This window comes from Periplaneta americana, chromosome 17, assembly GCF_040183065.1.
Source record: "Periplaneta americana isolate PAMFEO1 chromosome 17, P.americana_PAMFEO1_priV1, whole genome shotgun sequence".
Lineage (NCBI taxonomy): Eukaryota > Metazoa > Arthropoda > Insecta > Blattodea > Blattidae > Periplaneta > Periplaneta americana.
In genome coordinates this window covers 99160377-99174615 of record NC_091133.1, presented here as the reverse complement: position 1 = coordinate 99174615, position 14239 = coordinate 99160377, and positions in this window count along the sequence as shown.

Sequence of the window (14239 nt, the reverse complement as noted above, 5' to 3'; positions counted from 1 at the left end):
TTGACTTTCTACTTTGGAGAATAACACGCACTCGGTTAAGTTCTGTTAGACTTGTTCCCGTCACATGACATTATGAAAATTAAATTGATTGAATATGTTCTAACTTGTGCTCCCAAATATTTCATCTTGAACTATCTCTATGATGGATTATTAATTTTGGTATTCGATCTTATGCTGTTACTTCGAAACTATGTTCATTTTCTGTATTCGTTTTTAGTATTAATTAAAAATAGTTAGTATTTAAGAATTTTTCATTTCTTCAGGACATATAAGAATGTGAAAATTATTGCATATTTCCTATGCAAACCTGATTCCATTTGTGTCCAATTTTTTTTTCAAATTAATAATAATAATAATAATAATAATAATAATAATAATAATATTAATAATGACTTCATACAATGACTTTTAGAAAACATGGAGGTTCATTGCCGCCCTTACATTTATTTATTTATTTATTTATTTATTTATTTATTTATTTTACATACATATTTATTTATTTATTTGCTTGCTCATTTGTCCATTTATTGATTGACTGATTTATTTATTTGTATTTATTCATAATATGATACGTCATCTACTACTGCGTATTCAGTTCAAAGTGTGTCATGGCTCGCTGTATGCCGTCATGTGGCTAGCCGATGAGCCTAGTGAATTCAATTTTCCTACACTTCCGCAGAGGCGTATTACCTGAATGCGAGAGAAGTTGCCTAGCAAGTACGGCGTTCATTCTGAAGTACGCAGAGTCCGTGGATACCCATGGACTCTGGAAGTACGTACCGATACGTGCGGTAACGCCGGTAGTGGCAGGAATGTGAACTGTTTGGAAACACGTACTGAGGTGAGTTTTTTTCTTACTGTCGGGATATGGCGAGAGGGTTAAGACGATTACTTACGTATTTGTTGACATTTACTTTGACGGTCAACATGGACACGGAGCATTTGATTTGTGTTGTGGAATGTTGCGGTATGCAACGGATGATAACAAATACCCTGCGTACGACTTGCCCACGCAAAACACAGTTCGAAAGAGATTATGCTAGCACACAGACCGTACAGACCGCCATCTGTTGCTACGATGTTCAAGTTATACCGTATACGTTCTCAAATTCAGATTGAACGCCTTGATTAATAGGCAACTTCTCTGACATAAAAGCTGAAACTCGCTTCAAATCGCTGACTCACAACATTGACGTCATGACACACTTTGAAATGAACACCCAGTATTGGTGTTCATTTCAAATTGTGTCATGACGTTGTGAGTCAGCGATTTGAAGCGAGTTTCAGCTTTTATGTCAGAGAAGTTGCCTATTAATCAAGGCGTTCAATCTGAACTTGAGAACGTGTACGGTATAACTTGAACGTCGTAGCAACAGATAGCGGTCTGTAAAGTCTGTGTGCTACTATAACCTCTTTCGAACTGTGTTTTGCGCGGGCAAGTCGTACGCAGGGTATTTGTTATCATCGGCTGTGTACGGCAACATTCCACAACACAAATCAAAATGCTCCGTGTCCATGTTGACCGTCCAAGCTAATGTCAACAAATACGTAAGTAATCGTCTTAACCCTCTCCCCATATTCCGACAGTAAGAAAAAAAACTCACTTCAGTACGTGTTTCCAAACAGTTCACATTCTTGCCACTACAGGTGTTACCGTACGTATCGGTAAGTAATCTTCAGAATGAACGCCGTACTTGCTAGGCAACTTCTCTCGCATTTAGATAATACGCCACTGCGAAAGTTTAGGAAGATTGAATTCTCTTGGCTCAACGACTAGCCACATGACGACATTCAGCGAGCCATGACACATTTTGAACTGAATACCCAGTATATTAACATTGTATCAGATTCACTTTTTATAACGGATTAACAACTCTTAAATACCCATTCCTGTATAATGATATTCCTTGACTTTCATGCTCTACCTAAACATGATGCTTGCCTATTGCGGCGTGACATATTAAAAACCATCATAACATATTGTCCATAAGAGATGTCTTTACTTCGAAACGAAATTTCGTCCCCGCATTACCTGGCAGGACATGTGTGGCTCTTGGAAACCATCTCTTTACCTGTATGCGGAGGCTTTCATTCTTGTCACTTAAATATGGATCACGACCACGTTGCATTGTTTTGCTGGTTTCTTTGAACTCAAAACATTCTACTAAATGGGCGGAGCAACATATCTGTTGGCGGACGGCGAGTGGTTACACGCCGGCATATGGACAGGTCCGTTCACCTTCCCTGTACAGATTGGTCCCATTGCACGCACCCTCTACCGCTTATCTTCCTCGGAACGGACGTTCCATACTACCGTCATATAAACCGCCAGAAAGTGAACTACCTGGGACCGGTCTGGATACTAAGTAGAGATGAACAAAACTAACTGCCGCTCTCGCTCACTGTGTCCATTGCACTTGTCTTTCGAGTATGGTCTCGAAACTCTCGTGCGCTTCGAATCTTGCTCAACATTCTCGAAATAGCATTTGGTCGGCTTGGAAAGATTTCGTAACTTTGAATAACATACAGTACACCATTGAAATAAATGAATTAGAGATGTTTAATTGATACAAAAAGACAAAAAAACAGTATCTAAGGGCCATTTTCATACACATTCTTAGCGCGGGTTTCTGGTGGGTGATCAGCGAACAAACGTTTTTCGTATTCATAAACCAGTGTAAGCGATCCTATATGATATGAATCCTGTACAAGTAATCACTCGATAGCCGGGGCTAGTTTAGCACGCTCGTAGCGCGGGCTAGCGAAATGTCTATGCATAGCATCCATAGATATCATAGAAATATAAAATAGAAAGAAAAATATTCTGGAATAAATTCTCTCATATCTGCAGTGCTCGGGAAAAGTGACATAAGTCAGTTTCCACAAACCTTTTTTGATAATTTATTGACAACTTACATTGGTTTATGTCGATTTGAATTTTTTTCTGTATGAATTATTGTAATGGGAGTTATACTTATGTATATTTTTCCAAGCGAGCAGATGTTCCGTAAGTTGTCAATAAATTATCAAAAAAGTTTTGTGGAAACTGACTTGTGTCACTTTTCCAAAGCACTGCAGATATATTGATCAACTTATCAGAATAGCGGAAATAAATATGTCATTCAAATAAAACATAACGTTAAATAAAGCGTTAATATATTAATTTTTTTACTTGAGATCGTGCACTCTATCTGAAACATAGGCCTACGGAAAAAAATTCCTAGCCTTTTAATAAGGACCTAGTAATTAAATAAAGATTGGGGAACGTATTATTATACACTGAAAGGTAGAGGTGATATTTAAAATAGACTAACTGATTGTTTATACATAATATATAACAGTTACCAAAACAGATAGAAGTTCAGCCTGGTATAAACAGCTGTGACGATTCAAGACTGCTTGACTTCCGAGAGTTGACTACTCCAGATGTCTTGAACGTATTAGAGATGTTTAATTGATACAAAAAGACAAAACGAAACAGTATCATAGTTATCAAAATGTTCTTGTTCAATTATCAGGTATTACCTAGCCTATGGTTATATAAATAGAAAAAAAAAATATTCTGAAATAAAGCATCTTATATATTGATCAACTTATGAGCATAGCGGAAGTAAATAATATGTTCTTCAAATAAAACATAACATTAAGTAAAGCGTTAATATATATTTTTTTTTTACTTGAGATTATAGGCCTACACTTTATCTGAAACACACGGAAAAAATTCCTAGTCTTTTAATAAGGACCTAGAAACTAAATAAAGATTGGGGAACGGATTATTATACACTGAAAGGTAGAGGTGATGTTACAAAAAGACTAACTGATTGTTTATACATATATAACAGTTGCCAAAACAGATAAACGTTCAGTCTGGTATAAACAACTGTAACGATTCAAGGCTGCTTGACGTTCGAGAGTTGACCACTCCCGATGTCTTGAAATTTCGCTTGATTCACTCACAAGCAGTCAATAACGCCGACGTAGGCAATGCTGTCGTGCGGGTTTTCGGCTTTGCGGGCGCTGTTTGTCTTGCTTTCTCGATCGTTGTTTAATTCTAATACGAACTCTCTTTAGTGTACGATTAAGATATAGAACACTTTCTGTATATTCTATGATATTCAGTTTCATTCTCACACAATTACTATATCATTAAAGAATAAATACAAGGGATTTTTTGTTCGGAAATTATAATATATTAAAATGGTAAATGTTTACGTGGATCACTACAATAAATCCTAGACAATTACATTATTGGCTTGCTACTTTCGTATGAATTTTGTTTTGTAATTATTTCAAATACAATTAATGTAAATAGTTTTAAAAGCTCAGGCAAATTTCCGTATACCCCCTATTCACATTATTGTAATTACTCTATTGAAATAATTATGCAAATTGTATGGAGCTCAATTAAATTAGAACATTTTTGCGAGTTACATAATGAGTTAATTGAATCGCTTGTTTCAATATTTGTTATGAATTTAAAATGTAGGAACGTTGTTGTGGCCTCTGTTTCTGTATTACTGCATTGCCAGAAATATGATATATTTGCTTCTTTCCTGCTAGTAATATTGCAGCGATATGTTTAACACTTACACGAAAATATTAAGGACATAGCAGAGTCGTAAAGAATTGTCACTTTTAGATGGTTGAGAATTTCGCCTGATTTTAGCCAGCACAAACTTCTAATTATGTTTCCATATAAGAAGTGTGAGTGAATAATAGGAAGGTAGTGTCATGGGAATTTATCTTTCGTCATTAATTGGTAAGATGTGGTGAATGTCCATTTATCTGATACAGAAAAAATGTCGAAAACAATAGCCAATGTTTTACGCCCTATTCCTGAATAAACCGTACTATATATTTTATTGACCGAAAAATATTCCGTCTCGGGCCAGACTGCAATATATGACATTCAGATAATAAAGGATTACAATTACCAGACTGTCCATAATATTGAAATTTGAGTACTGATCATTACCAGGAAGTTTTTATGAAACGAAGATAAAGGCTGTATGCAATGTTTCTGTAAAAGAATTATGTCTAAAATTTATAGATAATATCCATAAATTTATTTGTTATAAATCCATAAACTAGTCCTACGTCTCATGAAATGTGTGCAAAGTTGTTGTAAAAAATCTATTTAGTAACTATTCATAAATTCATAATAGTTTTTCCGTTAATCCATAGTCATAAATTTCATCATTAAATATCCACGAACTGATTTTCATAATATTATTTTAATGAAATGTTCATAAATGCCTCATGAATTTGTATACATTGTTAAATTGAGGGCATCATAAATTTTATAATCTATTCCTAAAGTTGTCATTTTTTATTTGACTGTACTATAATACGCTTATTACATGTGATGTAACTGTATTTTCATGACATAATTAAAGTACTACTATTCATTATGTTATTGCAACTATCGATTTCAGCATGTGCGATATTGATCAATATCGTGCGCGCAACATCCCGCAAGCCTAGAGAGCACCAATCCAAAATGGTAGGCGAGAGTTTTGAAAGTGACATTGATGGAATCACTGAAATAAACATTAACCCAAATTCAAATATTCCACTAGGAACCATTTGCCAGATAAATTTCACAGACAGCACAATTAAATATTTAAAATAAAATAAATTCTGTTCATCTTAATTTTAATATTCTAATAAATAGAGTTAATTTACTATGTTTTAATGTGTGTTGCTTTGAGGTTAAAATCTCCAAACCAAGCCCTGCAAACAAATCAAGCGTACACGCCTGCCATCTCTTGCACTTCACAGGAACACACTGAAAAGACACTCACACTCGTGCCATCTGTTGGAATAGTCGAGAGTACGCTGAAAATACACGCATGCTCACCATATTATTACTAAAGTAACAAGGTAAGATATTTATAAAAACTCTAAACTTAGACATTTAATTATGTTCGAACAAAAACAATCGTATGCATATTGCGTCATAATGGTAGTAATTAAGACGCTCGTATGAAAATTATGAAACTCACGTTTTAATTACTGCCATTATATGTTCGTTGCATAATGTAGTCTATTATTAACATGCAACATTTATGCTTGAGAATGAAATGGTATGGTATGGTATGGTATGGTTTATTCTCACTCAAACTTTTGGTCCTGCTGGCCCTTCACATTATATAGTATTCGGGCCAGCAGTCCCTTCCATATACTATTTACAACTTGCACAATACTTGATGTTAATGACCGACATCTCTTCATCATTTAAAGTTCACCCACTAAGTCTTTCATGTTCGTTCACCACACTTCCTATATTTCTGCGTTTATTAAATATTCCTTCTTTCCCTCTACTCCTACCTTCTACTATTTCCTATTCCTAATAACAACGTAACAATTACTTTTTCTATTCATCATTTCCACAGACCAACTTATTTAACATATCACTACAATCATTTACTGTACTATAACTAAGCCTACCCTCTATTATTTGCTTTACATCTATCTATATTACTTTTTTTGTCCTACTGATACCTATCTAGTCTAGTCCTACTTTTAGCTCCTCTACTCTTCCTATATTTACAATACGTCCTATTCATTCCTACTAATTAAATTACTCATCATGACCCTTCTCATACTAAAACACTATTCACCCAAATTCACTGCACCCTTAATTAATCCTTCATTCCACTGACACACCATTTCCTTAGATTGTATGCTGGTTTATCTTTGCTGCTCTCCGCCTTATCCCTATCGACTTTCTTTTGCACATTAACCTTTCCCAGCTGTTGTCTCACGTTGCCTTCATTTCTTTCGCTGACACCACACACGTCTACATTATCGCTCCTATACTTGAGAATGAAATGAAGAAAACGTTACGGAAGTTTCAACATCTGACGTCACTTGACTAGCAACAGTAACGAGTTTAGTCATACTATATTACGTTACTTACTTAGCAACGACAATTTACGTCACACTATAACAGTTGGCCGAGTCCACTTCGGCAAGGAGAATATGGAAGTAAACAGATTAATTCATTTAATATAATTATTTCTTATGCATTAATAAAATGAACTATCTTCTAAAATGAAAAACCCATTTGTAATTGAATTACTGTGTTCCTTGTATTGCTTATGGTAGCATATTCAATATGGAAAGAGAGAAAAAATAATCAATAAAACAACACACAAATTGCATTACTCTTTTTTTACTCTCAATCATATTTACAATATTTATAAATAAGAACCAACAATGTTAATATAACTATAATATTCCCTCTAGAGCATAAACGTTTGAGGTAATTACAGGAAAGCTGTGAATCCCACGTCACTTTTTTTAATAAATTAGTTACTGTTTCTCTTATCAGTAGTCGACAATGCGGTAGCCATAGTTTTTATATTCTGTTCATAATGTCATCAACTTTCTTCTTTAATGAATTCATAGTCACAATGTTTCCTCACTAAATGTACGTATACAGTAACGTCAACAAAATTTTAGCAGTACATCCTAATAATGCTTAATGCTTACGTAATTTATTTTATAAATGAACCATCATAATTTTCGTCATGAAATATGTACAGTGTAGTCGTCATAATTTTTCGTCAACTGCCTATCAAGTCATTTTCATTCATACTATATTTTAAGAAAGCATCATTATAAATTTTATAATGAAATTTCAGAAAAGTGTGGTTGCAAAAACGGTGTTTTGAGCTGATGATACGCTAGTTTCACCTATATATTAAGTAGAGCCTGGATGGTTAGGCATTTATAACATTTAAAATAGGCAGACAAGAAAGAGCTTTCTATGTCGTTGGTATTTTCCTTTTGGCTTCTTGGGAGTAGCATATGTTACTACTTACATTTGAAGTTGTCCAATTAATGGAAGAAATTGTCTATGTATCCAATACAACAGTGGTCCACACCTGTGGAGGAACGGTCAGCGCGTCTGGCCGCGAAACCAGGTGGTCCGGGTTCGAATCCCGGTCGGGGCAAGTTACCTGGTTGAGATTTTTCCGGGGATTTCCCTCAACCCAATACGAGCAAATGCTGGATAACTTTCGGTGCTGGACCCCGGACTCATTTCACCGGCATTATCACCTTCATTTCATTCAGACGCTAAATAACCTAGATGTTGATACAGCGTCGTAAAATAACCCAATAAAAAAATACAGTAGTGGTCGTCAGCACTCGCTGAAATGGGTAGAGTGCATGGAGGGTAAGGAACTCTGCTCCGTCGTGCACAAGGGATAGAGAGACAGCATACCCGCCAGCAGCGACGATTGCACGCTAGGGCCGTGGCTTGTCCGCGGGTAAGAGACGCTAGACCAAGCGTTCAGTGTTTTGACGACCGCTGCAAAACAGGAATGCGAACAGTAGCCGATACATTTCTAGCCACAAGCTTTAATACTTTTACCATAATTGGGGATTTTATTTATGAGAATATTATTTTGCCTTCTTCTTTGGATAATGATATCAGTTCTTTTTTTTTTTCATTTTAAACTGTCGTTGATATTTTTTCATTCATAAAAATATGATGAAAGTACAATTATAGTTATTTTTAAATAATTTAATAAAATAATTGAGGCGTTTAGTTGCAAAATCAGATACATAACTAAAAATTATTTTTCAGTATGAAGGAAAGACTTCTGTAAGGAATCAACGATTTTCAACCAATACTATTCTTTCATCATACAAATCCATGTGGTGTATCTGGCTTTGGAGCATAACAGTGCTATAGCAGTTGTAGAATCATATGAAGATATGAAATATAACATTAACTCATTTTCGAAAAAAAAAAAAAAAAGTAATGTATCTGATTTTGCAACTACACACCTCAATTTATTTATTTATTTATGTATTTATTTATGTATTTATTTATTTATCTATTTATTTATTCATCTATTTATTTATTCATCTATTTATTTATGCATCTATTTATTTATTCATCTATTTATTTATTTATTCATATATTTATTTATTCGTCTATTTATTTATCTATCTATTTATCTATTTATTTATCTATCTATTTATCTATTTATTTATTTATCTATTTATTTATTTATTTATCTATTTATTCATTCATTCATTCATTCATTCATTTATTTTATTAAGAATTGTAACATAAAATATAATATATACAGAAAAACTTTAGCTCGCCCCTGAAAGAGTAGAACTCGTCCTCAGGGACGGATTCCTGAATTGAAATTAAGAAGTACATAATGCAATTTGTCTTATGTGTACTACGCAATAAGAATACATAAATTTTAATTTACAATTTTTCAATTTTTATAAAATCTGTACATATGTTTTTTAATTTAATAGTAGAACTATTAGAATTGACAAGATTAAGATATTTAAATATAAATTTGTTATATATTCTGGGCCTAAATTACTACTATGATTAAATACTGTAGCAGTATTGCATTTTGGTTCAAACAATCTTAAAGAATTCATACCTTTTGTTTCATTTAGATTTTTATGTATGAATTTTATTAATACATTATAATAAATTTGTCTGATGTTAAGAACATTAAAATCTAAAAACAATTTTTGAGATGGAAAATCTGTACGTTTATGAAGACATATTTTAATTATTTCCTTCTGTAATAAATAAAGTACATTAAAATTGGATTTAAATGAGCTACCCCATCCTATAATTCCATACATAATTACCGATTGAAATAAAGTTAAGTATATTGTGCGTAATAAACGTATTGACAAGTAATTCCTCAATAAAATAAAATAATATATTATTTTACGTAATTTATTACAAAGGTAATTAATGTGTTGGTTCCATTTTAAACGATTGTCGAAAATTATGCATAAATACTTAACTGCAGAGGACTCCTTAATAATCGGACATTTATACTGTATAAGACAACAATCTGAATTGTATAATTTCATACTTAATATAGATGTAGGAGGTTTGTTACATTTTTCAGATAATGAGAAGTGTTTGATCCCAAAACGAGTTCAGTCCATTTTTATGAAAGAACTGGGATAGTTTTTATGTTCACTGGTCTTCGGACTGTGCGAGTTTTGAAGTGACTTGCACAATAACACAAACTTTTAGATAGGATTGGCATTATTTTTTAAGAAAAGAAGCTTAAAATATGAGCCGTTCAGAGCAAAAGTGGTGTAAGTCAAATTTGGGTACTGAGATTTAAAGTAAAAATTGTATAAAATACAGCGTAAAGTAGCAGTTAACATGTCCTTCTTGCTATCCACTGACTACTAATAGTTTAAATAAATTGAATATTAATTGCTACTTTGCGCTGTATTTTACAGAATGTTTACTTTAACTCTCATTACCCATTCTTGACTTACACCACTTCTGCTCTGAACGGCTAATATAATAATACAGATAAAACAAAAATCACATATATGTATAAATCATGAAAATTGCCAAATGGACTGAGCGAGTTTTGGGCTCACATTATTGAATTACATTACACATATAGTGAACAAAAAATAGCGAATATCTTTCAAAATTTCACAGAAAAGATAATAAATCCTTCAGATCTGTTGTAGCTATTTCCAAATATCGATTCTAATACTTAATAAAAATACGAATATAATAATAACAATAATTCAAAGCGAAATTTCATGAATGAATGTAGACAACTCGAATGACTTGCGAAAAGATACGCACATAATGCAGTGGCCTATATTCTTGGCACTGTTATAATCGAGTTATCTTGCGAAATAAACATGGAGATCGAACTGTAAGTTGACATTTTAATTTTACGAATTTTGAATTTGGAAGAGAGCCCGAACGAAATGTGAGAGTTCCTATAAAATTGCATTCGTCATGTTTCGGAACTATAAAACCAGTAATTTAATACTGATAGGGAAACATTGCGCGCTGCGTCAAATAACAATGAGCGAACCCTCTCACCCCGTACTTCCACAGCAACAGGGGTGCAAATGTTTTACTGCAGTACACAAGGGTCGAAAAGGACTTATATATTCAGGAATTTTTATGCGATGTCAAAACACACATTTTATAAGAATATAGCTGACATCAATGTCGCAGTCATTGTCATTAATATCTCGTGTACTTGATCTTCAGACTATGTAGTTCGTATCAGTATTCAGAAATACTGTTGATGTTTTCAAATGTCTTCTTTTATCGGTTGGTACTTCGAGTTGTCATTAGAGCCAGGATTTTTTGTAATTACATATTCTGTTCCTATTTATGAAGCTATAAGAAACGCTAAAATATCGGCGAATCACACCAAAAAGGGATCATTATTCCGAAATTTTAAGTTATACATATTTCGGTGCATAATAAATATTTTGGTATATACTGTATTACATATTTTGAAGGATAGTGCATATTTCACCAATTTTTCCTCGACTTAACTTATAAGTTCTCAATTTTAAAATCGTTTATAAAGCTTGTCCCTTCCTCTCTAATGCATAAAAATAATGTAAAAAAATAATAACGTATTCTGTCAAATATGGACATCCCTTTACCATGTTAACATTTTGGGTATCCCTTAAGAAGTAACGGTAAAGTAGGAACAAATACCAATGCGAAGAGTGAGTCGTTGTACTGCTACCGCGGTGAAGGAAAAAGTGAAAATTACTCTGTGAAAATGACCGTTTGGCACAAACACCCCAAATAAGTTGTTCTGAAATAAAATAGTAGTTCTTTGAGTTTTGTTGAGAAGCTTATTCTGACATTAGATGATACAGTTAGCTGTCTACTGCTATGGCGCTAGTCGCATCCAAGTTAAAAGATTGGATTGCAATTTGATGATGTCTTTACTAGTAACGACAAAATCGTGCTGTGCAAAGTTTATGACAAACGAATTTAAAAGCTGAACTTCATACCACATTTAAAAATTGTGCTCCGTAAAAAACAAGTTCTACTTACACAAGTGGTGCTGGAACCTTTTTCCTCTTTTACCAGTGAATTTAATAAAGATTTGTGTATGGCAATGATTGCTGCAAACATACCGTGGTATAAACTTGGAGTGTCAAAGTTTCAAGCATTCCTACGCAAATACTGCAACTTCAATATTCCGGATGAATAAACACTTCGGAAGAATTATTTGAACTCTTACTACACTGACACAATGGAAACGATTAAAGCTGAACTTGGCGATTCCTACGTATGGGTTGCCGTTGACGAGACAATGACCGCAGAAAATATGAAAAAATATTTAATTATTAATTATTCCTCGAAGTAATAATTAAATGAGGTTGAATCACATATGCACCTGCAATTTTTTTATCGGTGTTGAAAAATACATATAATGAAGCTTAGATTTTAAGTTCTATATTTTTTATTTACTACATATTTATCTGCTATTTTTCCATGTTTAGCTACGTATTTCTTATTTTCAAATTACATAAAATCCGGGCTCTAGTCATCATCATCATCATCATCATCACCATCATCAACATTATCATTGTCATATTCATCTTCACTCCATGGATTAGGACGTTGACCTTTTCCGTCTTCATTTGTTTTCGAGCTATCTTTATCTTGGTCTCCCTATAGATATCAAAAGAAGCATATTCTGCGAACCTTTGAAAAAAAGAACTAAGGAAGAGACTAGTGAAGTACTTTGTGCGGAGTCATTGGACAGAAACATGGACATTACGACGAAGTGAAGAGAAGCGAATAGAAGCATTTGAAATGTGAATGTGGAGAAGAATGAAGCATGTGAAGTGGAGACACAATAAGAAATGTATCTGTGTTAAAAAGAGCGGATGAAGGAATAATGCTGAAATTGATCAGAAAGAGGAAAAGGAATTGGTAGGGTCACTGACTGAGGAGAAACTATCTACTAAAGGATAAACTGGAAGGAATGATGAACGCGAAAAGATTTCGGGGCAGAATAAGATATCAAATGATAGACGACATTAAGATATATGGATCATATTATGAGGAGATTAAGAGTAAGGCTGAAAATAAGAAATATTGGAGGATGCTGGGTTTGCAATGAAAGACGTTCCCTTGAACAGAAAACTATGAGCGATTGAAAAGGGGGCAGCAGTGGCAAGAACGTAGTAGTTTTTTTCTAATTATCATTCGAAATTCTTCCAGCTGAAGTGGCTAATCACAGATTATTTTACAATGATGACGAGCAAGAATTTATTTGCACTTTTTCATATCGGTGGTAATTACGGAGCTTTGTTCAATCGTAGCAGAGGAAACAGAATACCCAAGAGTAATCCTTCGCAAATACCGTGTTAACCCCCAGAAGTCCCTTTTGGAGTCTCTCGGGTTTCTCCCGGAGTGTCCGGTGTATAAATTCATTCTACCACCCCTCAAGTATATACAATAAATACGATCTGAAAGCACAGATGAACGATACACAGTTTGTAATACAAAGGTTATGAATTCTGATAAGGTATCATTCGGAAAACGTTATTTTATAAAGCAAGGAAATATTGAACTTTGTAACAAACACACAAGAATAGCACGAATTTGATTCTCTGTTTTGAAAAAAACTTTTTCAATGTGGAAGGGAAACTTCGAGAACTTTCAGCGCAAAGATTTATTCAATTTGGTTTGCAAGTCCAGAATTTCTTCCTTAGTAAACACAAAGTACTTTTGCGAATAAGATAGACATAAGTGGGTTCGACGTCACGTTCTAGGAATTGAACAAATCGAAAGTAGCTACGTTTAAATATTGGTAAATTCACACAATCACAGAGAAGCACTCAACTGGACATCTTGTCACAATTCTCCGTTTTAAAGGTAGAAAAAAGAATTGCACCTCTTCGATTTCTGTTGAAATAATAGGAAGTATAATGTTACGAATGAAATGTATTTTCTCCTTATAAGGTAAGCAAAGAAAAATAAGCACTAGAGCAGTAAAAATGAAAGAAATATGCTTTATTATGGACTTTTAGAAACATGAGGCCTATTGTGTACCCCGAAATGTTTGGGATGAATGAGGATGAAGGTGTACCAGCCCACCGGCCGCTTGTGAACCCTCATCCATTCGCCCAATGGGGGTATCCTAACCTTCCCCGCTCTAAGTTCATACCGTCAAAGTGACCAAGCAGTACAGGATCCATTCCAACGGCCCTTCCAAGGTGTCGAAGCGCCCTTGGAAGCACAGCGGAATCTCTTAGGTTCGACAGAAAACAAGTACGACATCCTATAGTTCGATTGCTTACGTAGGAAAATTACTATACGGGCATTAAGAAATGGGTTTGCCATTTGAATGGGAATTGGTTCTGTGTTTTGTAGTGATACTTTTGTTAAAGGAAAACAGAATATTTTATTGATTAGGACATCCATATT